The 13,345-nt window shown below is 34.4% G+C and overlaps 1 pseudogene; it reads right to left on the minus strand.

Moving 5' to 3' along the window:
• Nucleotides 1–5,966: 5,966 nt before the first annotated feature.
• LOC106298759 lies at nt 5,967–12,838 on the minus strand (annotated as a pseudogene).
• Nucleotides 12,839–13,345: the final 507 nt, after the last annotated feature.

Consider the following 13,345-nt stretch of genomic DNA (forward strand, 5'->3'; position numbering starts at 1 on the left):
TTTAGTAATTTATAATTTTTATAAACATTTAATGCAAATTTTAAATATTAATTTGTCAGTATTTGGTCAAATATTTTATCAAAAAAAATTGTTCAATTAAAATATATGGTATATAGTTTAATTAAAATATATTAATATATATGAGACTTTCTACTTACATGATTTTGTAATAATTTGTATCTTGTCATAAAAAAAAATAATGGATCATAAAAATTTCATTGTGAGACTTTTTAAAAATTTCGAAATATAGCATATACGGAAAAATCTAAAATTTTATTATATGGTTAATGTGATTGTTTAATTTATTTTAATAACTTAAAGTCAAACAAAAATGATAGATAATACACTAATTTGTATCAAATCTTTATTATTCAAAATCATTAATTGTCATATATACTTTAGTCATATTAGACAATTCCGTAATTTTTATTTAAAGAAAGAATTGAGAACATTAATAATTAATTTATGGTTAGTTTAATAAAAAACTTATTATATATTTAGATGAACCAACATATTTCTGTAAGGATTCTAAAATTTATTATGGTGATGGCACGCGGCTAGCTCAAATGTTGTAATGTTTATCTGGTATCAGTGGATTTTGACTCTCTTTTTCAAAAACATTTTATCTCTGCACTTGCACGGTTAAGAGAATATTTGGTTTGGGCCTTCAAAATTTCTAACGGGTCTTGCATATCTTCACATTTATACAAGGAGCCCATTCAGATTTGTTAACCTCCTTTTTGATCTAACTCTCGCTGCCTCTGCCTTTTTTTTATTTAAAGCCATCAGGATTCTATAGGGACAAAACAGAGCTACTTCTCGTGAAACCCTAGTCTTGTCCACTCGAGGGATTTGTAAACGATTTGATATTTTGTCTTCCATGAGTTTTCGTGTACAGGTTTATCTCTGTTCTTTGTTGTTGTTTGATTTTTTTTAATGCCTGTGATGCTATTAAATATACTTTGAGAGCTAAGTCTCCAGGAAAAAATAAACTACTCTGAGGCTATTCTTATTCCTCCTTTTTTTATCCACTGCGTCAGCTTAGGGTTTCATTCTTAGTTTTCTTGTTTATAAAGGTACTTGTTGCATATTCGGTAAGTGTTTAGTTTTCTAGTTTATGCCGGTCTTGTGCGAGTGCAAGTGACGATAAAAAGACAGGGACATCAGATTCTCCTTAGGGAGAAGTGTAATGATGATTAACGTCTAAATGGGAATCTCTCTGATGCACTTATGTTTTTGAATCTTTGTTTTAATTGAGGTTTGTTAGTTGTGCCTATGATGTATATCTATTGATGTGTTTTCATCAGATTCTATAGTGATGAATTTAATCACAATTGTCACTACCTCTGAGGCATATTATTCTCGTTTTTGTTACTTATATGTTTAAGCCTGGTTATTGCATAGGAAGGGTTGTTTTTGTTGTTGCTCAACATTAAACTGGGCTCCAAAAATTTTAACCGATGTAATAAGTTTTCTTGACTGTATATGAAGGCCGGTTTACTTAGATTCTATTTCTTACACTCGGTTTTGTTATATGTTGATGTACTTGTCCCTGATGCCGAAGGAGAGTCCATCTCATCCTCCCAAGATCATTCTATGTTTTGAATCTATTTAAATTGTTTATAATGGATTGAATGCTTGGACGGCAAGAAAGAGAATGAAATCAAGGAATGGAGAGAAAAAGATGACCACATAAGCTCCAATAATAAAAAATGGTTGTTTACTTAATCAAACCATAATGATGTGATTACTCTTATGAATGGCCTGACTCATTACTAATTAATACTACATCTGCTTTGAGAGATTGATCTATATTATTATTTATGAAATGATTTGGATTATGTGTCGGTTTCTCCATAATTTTAGGTTGTTTTGCTTATTTATCAATAATTTCAATAATTTTATTTGCTTATTTTGCTTAATATTTATCTGTCTATCATGTTTTTAATTATTTTTTGTTGGTAATTTTATTTATCTATCTATTATATTTCTATGGAAAACAGTTAAAAAAAAATAAAACAGAGAGAAACAGCGACGAACCCTAGTCGACTCAACCGCCGCCGTATCTCCCCTCCTGCTCTGGTGGTTGGTGCTTCTCACCGCCACCAGGAGCGGCCATGTTTCTACTCCCTTTAAGTCTCTCTTGCTTTGATTTGGAAACTTGTCACCGATTTTAGTTTGGTCAAAGATCTGGTTTCGGAGGGATCCTACGTCTATGGTGTTGGATCTTGTTCGGCTATTGATTGGATGGAGAATCTTTCAAGTCTTGGGCTTGTCGGTTTTGGTGCGATAATCGTGAGCTTATCCGGCAGTTTCTGATGCTGTTGAAGGCCGAAGGTTATGCATGGCTTCGTTTCTCCCTCTTGAAACCATTCTCAGGTGTTAAGTTTGTTTGTTTCTGTGTAAGTGTGTTGTCTTTAGATTATGTGTCTGGGTTGCTTTGTGATTTGAAGCTTTGATGGATTGGGGTCTTTCGGAGAATTGGGGTCGGGTTTGCTTTACCTTTTCGCTATGCTTGGGGTGTTCTTCCAGTTTCGAATCTGTTTTCTGGTGCGCGGCGCAGTACTTAACCGGCTCTGATGTGGGTAGCTACTTCTTCCATCGGATTTGGTGAGACTCCTTCAGGTGGGTTTGCGATGGGTCAGCATTCTCGGCTGTCCATTCTTCAGTCCCTGGCTGTCTTTGTCGAAGGTCATATAAGGTTTAGTTAAGTGGTTAAGCTTTGGTTGTTAAACAAGATTTATGTATCTATATGGTGTTCGGTGGTCTTGAGGCAGTGTCGTTTGGTGGCTCTTAGGGTTTTCGGTTTGTGTTTCCCAGCTGTGCTCTAAGGTTTCGTTATCTGCTCACGGTGGCGTCATTTCCGTCTTCGGTAAGGTGGTGCTCGACCCTTGAGTTAATGGTTGGAATGATTCATGGTGAAGCTGCGATATTGTGGTGTCATGTTGTTCCTTGGTTAAAATCGACGGATTTCTCCGGATTCTTTGGTAAGGGACTGTGGAGCTTTGGCTCAATTGTGTTTAGTCTGAGTAGTTTGATTGTCAACCGCCTTCCTAATCAGCTGCTCGAGTGGAGATCCGTTTTCTCATAACTTCCTCAGGTGAAGTTTGTGTTTGAGTGACGTTTGCTCGTGGTCCAATGGTGGATCATATCTTGGAGCTGTTCTATCACCCCAATAAATTCGACCTTCAACGCTTTCTCGTTCATCGTGGCTGCCCTTTCGTTTTGCTTCACTTTATGGATTTTTGTTTTAGCTCTATAAGTTCTCAGTGATCTTGTTTCCTCCAAGTTTATGTACTGTTAGTTGCTTTCTAAATCTTCATCTTTGTCTGCAGGTAGTAATGCATTACTACGTCGGCCGTTGGCTCCAGAAGGGATCTGTCCTTTGCTGGCTTAGTGTACTGTCTTGGTGTAATTCGTGTTGAAGTTAAATATTAATCCATCATATGACAAAAAAAATAAAAATCTATTATATTTCTAAATATTTTTAGTTGATTATCATAAATTATCTATACTATTATTTGGGCGTATGTGTCGGCTTCATCACAATTGTAGGTTTTCTTGCTTATTTATCAATATTTTCAATATTTTTATTTGCTTATTTTGCTTAATACTTATTTGTCTGTCATGTTTTTAATATTTTTAGTTTGTAATTTTACTTATCTATCTATTATATTTTTAAATATTTTTAGTTGGTTACCATAAATTATCTATACTATTATTTCCGAAATAATTTTTCACGTTAAAAGTTAGAGCGGTTAATAACATTTATACCCTTAATAAATAAAATATATAAATTAGTTTAAAAATAAAAACGAATTTAAATTATTTTGATTAGATAATAGAATAAATTATTAATAATAAGAATCATCCAAAATATAAAAACATATTTTAAAATAAAAATATAATTCTTATATATATTGTGTTATTATCCGAAAAATATTTTTTAATGAAACTTTAAAAATTTAAAGATAGAAAATACATAACTAAATATTAATCAACTAAAATCATTAATTTTGTCTAATTGAAAAGATAATATTAAGTGATTTATAATATACATATATTATTAATTATTTTTTCGTATTCGAGATCTCACGTTAAAATTTAGAGTGGTTAATAACGAATTTAAATTATTTTGATAAATTAGTTAAAAATAAAAAGAATTTAGATTATGTGATTGGATAATTGAATAAATTAATAATAATAAGAATTATCCAAAATCTAAAAAATTATTTTAAAATAAAAATATAATTCTTATATATATTGTATTGTTATCCAAAAAATATCTTTTAATTAAAAATTTAAAAATTAAAAATAGAATACATAATTAGACATTAATCAACTAAAATCTTTAATTTTATATAATTGAAAAGATAATATTAAGTGAGTTATAATATTTATATATTAATAATGAATATAATATATATAAGATTTATCATTATAGTTTTTAATTAATAATAGATGTATTAATAAGTAACTATAAAATGTTTAAACCCGCATGTGCGGGTAAAGCACCTAGTTTAATACTATTTAACATTTTCTATACGTTAGAAAAAGAACAATTCTCCCAAAAAAATACTCAAATAATTTTTTTTTACCAAAATAACACACCAACGAGAAAATAACCAAAACATGTTTCATCAAAGATGTTAAAGATCCTTCTACCATTATTTTATAGATTTATAAATATAAATAACTATTTAAATAAAAATAAAAGATAAAAAGTTAAACTATTTTTTGTATTTTTGAAAATTACATTTTTCTATTCAAACTTTTCTACTTTTTCAGATTTTTTTTCTTTTGTAACTATTTTTAAGTTTTTTTATTTTAAATATTAATTTTTATAAAATTCTAATCCCCTCTCCCCATTCCCAAATTCCACACCTCAATTCTAACTCTAGATTAGCTAACTTTACGGATATAAATATTTTTTTCTCTTTAATGAAACATTTTGATCATTTTAATTTTAATGTGTTATATTTATGGTAAAAAAAATTTAAGGGGGATGTATTCAACTGAAAGTTTCAGGTGATTTGTATTAAAATGACAAATCCACTGTTATTGAAACATGAATTTTAAAAAACTCATTTAAAATCCACTGTTATTGAATTTGACATTTCTTAAAGTACTCTGAAATCTACTGTTATTGAAAATATTTGAAGTTGTGGAGTTTTAAAGTTTTCGGGTGATTTTAGGGTGTTTGGATAGGATTTTTTAGTTAAAAAAATTAAAACCCAAATTTCATAGTTTTAGGTGTTATTTTAGAATAGTTTAACAAAAATCACTTAAATCTCTGCAACTTTTTGAAATCATCTAAAATCCCATTAAAAATCAAATCAAATCAAATGTTTAATTGAATACGTCCCCTAAGTGTCACCATCCTTTGGAGTTCTCTTACTGCACCTTATGACCCCAATTCCTTACCAAATCATGCGACTTTCAGGGGGAAAATATTATGGAATCACATTGCTGTCGTGCTGGCTTTATAGCACCCAAGGCCTAAAATGACACTAAATCATTCTTGTCGCGTTGGCTTAAACATATGCTTTATGTTTTGAATTAATCAAATATAATATACGTTATTTCCATATATATGAGATCTGGTAGGCGGCTAGCCCAGTATCTAACCGAACAAGTCTTTATATTGCAATAAGAATGGAATTTTTTTTTTGTTGAATACAAAGAGGTTTTGAGCAACCACAATATGCAATATTAATTCCGTCCTGTAGTAATTTGAATCGAGGATTTCAGACACAGTGACCATTGTCATTTTTGATTGAGGTAACGAACTCATAAGAACGAGAATAGAGTTTTTGAGGTAAAAAAGGATCATGAGATTTATGGTGTTTGAATGTTTGATACTTTGATAGCTAGATCCACATGATATTATTATCTTTTAAATATGTCGCGGATCCTACACATACTAATAAAGTTTCAACAACACACCAGTATGACGAAGCAGTCAATAATAAAATATTTTACTGGCTTGTTTCATTGAAATGGAATGAAACCCCTTCTCAGATATGCTTGTAGGGCTCATAAGCATGTGCAAGAAGTTACAGCCAAAACTTATAAACATTGACCATACATGTCATTTATTGTGGTAACCACTAAAAACACTTGGTTTCCTCAGAAACCTCTTTCTTTCTTTTTTTAGTCACTCTGAACAAACCGATATAGAAAAGGAATTCAAGATAAATTTTCCTGTCCAAGAGAGTGAAATTCGAGAAACAAGTCAAGTTGGTCATCAGCCTCATGATAGAAATCATACTGGTACACATCGTAGGGCTCAACTAATGAGCAGTCATCAAAAGCAGCCATGAAGCCAGTCGTCGTACTAGTAGTAGTAGTAGACTCACAAAGTAACTCTTCTAACGAAGTCATACTGATCAGATTGTCATCAATCTCCATGAAACAACCATTAACTTCCTCCTCCTCTTCCTTGCTGCTTATCATCAACTTATCTTCTTTAAAGGCTTGTCTTGGTTCTGATAATATCACATTCTTGATCCTATCCAGTCCATGTTTTCTTGAGGAGATTCCAGCAGCTAGCCTGTTTAGTAGACGTGCAGAGCTTGTGGAGGAAAAGGAGGGAGACGTAGTGGAAGAAGAAGGGGTCAGTGTCGGCGACGACGTTGTTTAGGAGGAAGTGGTTTTGACGATGGGCTCATGGGTTATGGGATCGATTCCGCCTCTAACGAGTCTTTTCTTAAGACATGAGTGCCAATGATTCTTTATGTCATTGTCTGTTCGGTTTGGCATTATCTTTGCTATTGCTGCCCACGTTATGTAATTATGCATAACCATCAGTTTAATCATGCATTCACAATATGTCAATATATAACACGATTTCTGATTTATTTATAAATTGTTTAGTCTATAATTAATTACCTGTTACCAAGAAGAGAATGAAATCTGATGATATCTTCTTCCTCCTGGGGAGTAAAGTTGCTTCTTTTAATTCCAGGCCTCAGATAATTCGGCCACCTTAATCTACAACTCTTTCCACATCTTTGCAGACCTTTTCTCATTTTGAAAATAAAAGTGAGGCGAGATTATTACTTTAATATAGTGGCAAGCAGAGAATTTACAAAAATAAAAAGGAGAGATATAGCCTTTTTCCATCAGATAAAAAGGGAGAAAACACAATCACGTAAATTTTCTGATTTTGTAAATTACTAAAAGATATTTCCAATTTGCTTTACACTTTTGAAGACTGAATATATATAATAATAAATCATGATAAAAAGTAATCAGGATGATACTTGTCTTTCATGGGTTCACATACTGCATTATAGGTAATATATCATCACATCGACACACTATGATCGAAGGTTCTGCAAGTTGATCAATATAATAATTGGATAACTCTCATCAACTGCATAAATAATGGCTTAAACATCTTTGTTGTAATTTCGTGTCTCCCAAAATTGATATAGTTTTTAAAAATCTGTATATATATCTGCAAAAAGGTTATATATAGATATTTGTTAATAAATCTCTTCAGACGATGGAATGTTTTACATGATCAAGAAAAATTAGAATCAACAAAAAATCAAAACATACACAACAAAACAGAAAATCTATGACCCGACAGAAACTGGATTTCAGAGATCCTAGCTTTGAAAGAGAGATTTGATCCACAAAAAAACTTTGAAAGATGATAGAAGAATCGAAGAAGATGAAAAATGATCCTGTTATTCAGTTACAGAGTCTCTTACTCTGTTTATATATTACAAAGAACCGGTTTAAATACACGGTTTAATACTAAACCAGCTATACAATCCCGGTTAACTCTAATACCCCTCCTCAAGATGGCATGCATATCGAAGAGAATGACATCTTACTTAACAAGCTATGAAAAAGAGCAGGATATAAAGGCTTAGTGAACACATCCGCGGATTGATTATCTGACCGAACGTGTAGTGACTTGATCAAACCCTTTAAAACCTTCTCTCGAACAATATGACAGTCAATCTCCAAACACTTAGTTCGTTCATGAAATACTGTGTTGTTGGCAATGTGAATTGCTGTGGTTGAATCACAAAAGAAAGCCACAGGTTGATGTTGTGGCGCCGTGAATTCTTTGAGAAGATTAACAACCCATACTGTTTCTCGTACTGCAAACTCCATAGCACGATATTCTGATTCAGCCGATGAGTGAGATACTGTATTTTGTTTCTTGGACTTCCACGAGATCAAATATGATCCAAGAAACATACAATATCCAGAGGTAGAGCGTCGAGTATCAGCACAAGAACCCCAGTCTGCATCTGTGAAAACCTTCAAGACTAAATCAGAAGTAGCTGAATAGAACAATCCTTTGCCAACAATACCTTTCAGATAGTGAAGAACCTTATACGCAGCTTTGAGATGAGTAGCGGTGGGAGCAGATGAGAACTGACATAACTTGTTGACAACAAAGGTAATATCAGGACGTGTTATTGTCAAGTACATCATCTTACCCACCAATCTTCTGTATAAGCCAGGATCAGAAAGTAGTGGTTCTTTACTATCCGCTCGGAGTTTGATACTTGGATCCATAGGTATTGTAGATGGTTTACAAGCAAGTAGCCATGTTTCATCTGGAAGCTCCAAGATATACTTCCTTTGACAAATTGATATTCCATGGCTTGCTCGAGCAATTTCAAGACCAAGGAAATACCGAAGAGGACCAAGATCACGCAGTTTGAAACTCTGTTTCAAAGCATTCTTCAACTGATCCACAACTTCATCATTGTTACTGGCAATAACAATGTCGTCTACATAGACTAGAACTGCCATATAGATACCATTGATATTTCGAATGAACAAGGTATGATCTGAATGTGAGGTATTGGAGATGTCAAGTTGAGTAAGACTCCACTTCTTAGCAGCTGAAACAGCGATCAATGTCTTAACGGTATTCATCTTAGCAACAGGAGAAAAAGTATCAACAAAATCAATCCCCTCCTGCTGTGTATAGCCTTTAGCAACCAGACGAGCCTTATAGCGTTCTAAGGTGCCATCAGCATTCAGTTTCACCTTGTAGACCCATCGGCAACCTATAGCATGTTTCCCTGGTGGTAAAGAACAGACAGACCAAGTATCAATTTTCTCTAAAGCAATTAACTCCTCATTCATTGCTTTAATCCATTCATCAAATTTCTTTGCTTGATTGAAGGATGTCGGTTCAACATGCTTTGTAACTGCACAGACATAATCACGATATCCCTTGGTGAGCTTCTCATATGATAAGTGAGCGGCAAGAGGATATGGTATGTCTGTAGCAGTCATGTTGCAGTAGTAATCTTCCAGATATGCGGGTTGCTTCAAAGGTCTTCTAGAACTAGATTCTGAAATTATAGGAACTTGATTATCAACCACAGTATCTTTGTTCACAACTGTAGGAGTATCACCACTCACAGCTACAGGAACATCAGTAGAATCTGTGTGAGTCTTATTCACATCATCAATCTCCGGATAAAGGTCATGCTGAAGATCTGAATCTTTGATCACAGATGGGAAGATATCTTCATGAAAAACGACATGACGTGATACAGAAGTTGTATTTGTATCAAGATCCAGTACTTTATACCCTTTGAAGCCAGCTGGATATCCCAAGAACAAGCATGGTTTAGAGCGTGGTTGGAATTTGTGTATGTTCTTTGATGATGTAGATACATAACACAGACAACCAAAGACTCGAATCCCAGAGTAATCAGGTTTCTTCATATGCAACATCTGGTATGGAGACTTTTTCTTGAGCAGTGGTGAAGGTAGTTTGTTGATCAGGAAAACAGCTGTAAGTACACAATCTGACCAAAAATCCAAAGACAACCGCGCTTGAAAAATCAAAGAACGAGCAACGTTTAGTATATGTTGGTGCTTCCTTTCCACCACGGAGTTCTGTTGTGGTGTTTCAGGGCATGAATGATAAGCCATAATCCCTTTCTTCTTGTAGTATTCCACAAACAACAACTCCTTTGCATTATATGAACGAAACCCTTTGACTTTGGTCTTGTATTGAGTTTCAATCATCGTGATGAACTCTGGAAACACTTTGATGACTTCATCCTTTGTTCGCAAGAGATATAACCATGTCACTCTAGTATGATCATCCACAATCGTGAGGACGTAACGGTAACCTTCTACTGATGGTACTGAGAAAGGTCCCCATGTGTCGATATGCAGGAGATCAAAGGCTGCAGCACACATGTTATTTTGTGAATCAAAAGGCAAGTGCTTTTGTTTGGCAAGAGGACATATAGCGCAATGAGAAGGCATTTTATTTCTTTGAGAAATTCCTAGTACATTGGCTATAGAATCTAGCTTTTGAACAGAGGGATGACCCAATCTGTGGTGCCAAAGAGTTGCATCTATAACAAAATTTGTGTAAAAATGAGATTGTAGAACAGATCTTTCTCCGAATGATGTTTTATCCAAAACGTAAAGATTGGCTATCTCTTCACCCTGACCAATCGTGAACCCCTTGGTAAGATCCTGAATCACACAGGAAGCATCATCAAAAGCAACTCTGTAGCCTAGATCCTTTGTCAACTTACTGACGCTGAGAAGATTCAAGCGGAAATCATGAATGTATAAAACATTGTTCAAGATCATAGATTCATCCAACTTCACTTGACCAGTACCAACTATCTTGATCCCTATACCAGTTGGTAGACTCACTGATCTATTAACTATATCAGATAAAGAAGAGAATAGACTCTTATCATGACAAACATGATGCGTCGCTCCACTATCTATGATCCAGGATTCAGAGGACAAGATATTTCCAGTAGCTCGTAATATTCCAGCAAAACATAAGGTTTTCGAAGAGAAAGCCATACCAGGTAGAGTGGTAATGGTTCCACCAGATGTTGAAGGAATATCAGCTTGTGGAGCATCATTCAGTTGCATCTGAGCATTGAAGTATTCAATAACTCCTTGTATCTGATCCTTGGAAAGGTTATTCATCAAACCTGTGAATGGAGAATCATTAGTATGAACTTCATTAAGAGACATATTAGCAACTAGAGGCTTCGTAGGTGCATTCTGTTTGTCAGAACTTGGTCTCTTGGACTTAAACCAAGGAGGATAGCCGTGTATCTTGTAACATTTATCAACTGTATGACCAGAGTAGCCACAATGTGAGCACAAAGGTCTGCTTGAGCGATGTTGTGAAGCTGAATGTGTTGCATTAACTGCGGCTTGAAACACATCAGGACCTTGATTCACCATATTGAACGCTGAAGCATTAGACACAGGGTTGATGGTACGTTGACTGTAGTCTTGATCAAGAAGATTGTACACTTCAGCAAGATCTGGTACATGTTTCTTCATTATGATCTGACTACGAGCAGTAGAGTAAGATTCGTTCAAGCCAGCTAGGAACTTGATGATCTTAGCATGTTCTGTCTTCTTATGAGTTGATTTGCAGCAATCACAGTTCTAGCAAGTCTTCTCACAATCTGCGCCATCAAGCTCATCCCAAAGAGTCTTCAGCTTTGTATAATACGTAGAAAGATCTAGACAGCCTTGATGAAGAGACCAGATTTGTTGAGTGAGTTGATACGATCTTGGCAGATTAGTGATGCGGAATCTTGTCAATAGATCTTTCCAAATCTTGGAAGCATCGTTGAATCGCAATATACTTCCATAGATTGGCTTCGTAACTGAGTTCAAGATCCATGATTTAACCATGTTGTTGCAACGAGACCAAATTCGATAATGCGGGGTCGAGGAAGTGATCCATCAACAAAGGCTAATTTGTTCTTCGCATCCAACGCAATAGTTATCGCAATATTCCAAGTGTTGTATTTCGTACCATCAAGAGTTTCAGAGATGATCGCAGCTCCAGGATTATCGCCATTCGTTAGATAGTATGGTGAGTATTGGATTCCATCGAAAGAGAAAGGCTCCGTGTTTGAGTTTCTTGGAAAGTGCGTCATCGGAGCAAATTCAGTTGATGAACTTCCTGGAAACGAATGATTCATCGGTTGATTCACCGGAATGGATGAAGTTGGCGGTAGATTCACCGGAATAGATGAAGTCGGCGGTAGATTCACCGGAATAAGTGGATCGGAGTCAGAAGTCATCGGAATAGATCGTCTTCTTGTTGCAGTCGCCGTCTTTGTCACCGGTGTAGCAACACGAGTGCTACGTCGAGTGGATCATCGAAGAGTAACCATATCGAAATTCGTTCTTGACAGAATGATTAGAAGCGAACAATTGATAGATCGGAGAGTATGAAATGCGGAAACGAAGATTGAGAACTGAGTTTTAGCTCAGAAGCTCTGATACCATGATAAAAGAATCGAAGAAGATGAAAAATGATTCTGTTATTCAGTTACAGAGTCTGTTACTCTGTTTATATATTACAAAGAACCGGTTTAAATACACGGTTTAATACTAAACCAGCTATACAATCCCAGTTAACTCTAATAAAAGAGCAAAAGCCTAGGTGATCCGTACGTAATGTATGCATATGTATAGGGTGTAAGTATATATTTATACCGGCTCTCTTAGGCAGGGTACGCCAGTCTCCTAGACCGTATTCATTGATGTAAGCGACGAGTATCCGGTCTTCCTCCGCACTCCACTTTCCTTTCTTCAAACCGTCGTTGTCGAACCAAGTCGTCCTCTCCATTTTATCTCCGGTGAACCAATCAGATTTCACCACTTATGTCAGATGATGATGACCTTAGAAGAAGTGAATTATTGATCACTCTTACGATTTTTTTTCCTTTGGAAAAGAAAACAACCAGTTTTGCTACCAACTCTTCTACTATTGATTTTATTTACTAAAGGGACTTTCAATTATATGTGTGAGGCTCTCTGACACTCTCATTTAATATAGAAGTAGAATGGTCTGTTCTATAGTGAGGAATGGGGGATGTCTATGTATATATATAGTCCCTTCCTTCTTTGTTTTGCTCTTTAAAAAAATTATTTTCAACCGTTGGATTCTTTTTTTTTAATCTTGATGCTAAGATATCCTTTTCACTTTTTTTTTTCTTCCTTAATATATTATTTTAATTAATAATATAAATATGATTTATCTAATAAACTTATTTAATATTTTTCATAGTGTAATAACATAATAAATCATCGTGAAAAATAACTTGTAAAAAAATCCATATGGGTGGGTATAGTAAACCTTCAACCAAATTTTGTGGTCACTTGTAACTTGAATCTGTTTTCATTTTTTTGTTTCCGGTTTCTCTAAGATTTTATGTTATTTTTAATTGACTTTGACATCAAAAGTCTTTACAAACATCAAACTGATATTCCAAGAGTACCACATAATATTTTTCATTTGCGTAACAATTGCACCTCAATAAACGAACGAGTTTTATTTTTTTTG

Source organism: Brassica oleracea, chromosome C6 (genome assembly GCF_000695525.1).
Source record: "Brassica oleracea var. oleracea cultivar TO1000 chromosome C6, BOL, whole genome shotgun sequence".
Taxonomy (NCBI): Eukaryota; Viridiplantae; Streptophyta; class Magnoliopsida; order Brassicales; family Brassicaceae; genus Brassica; species Brassica oleracea.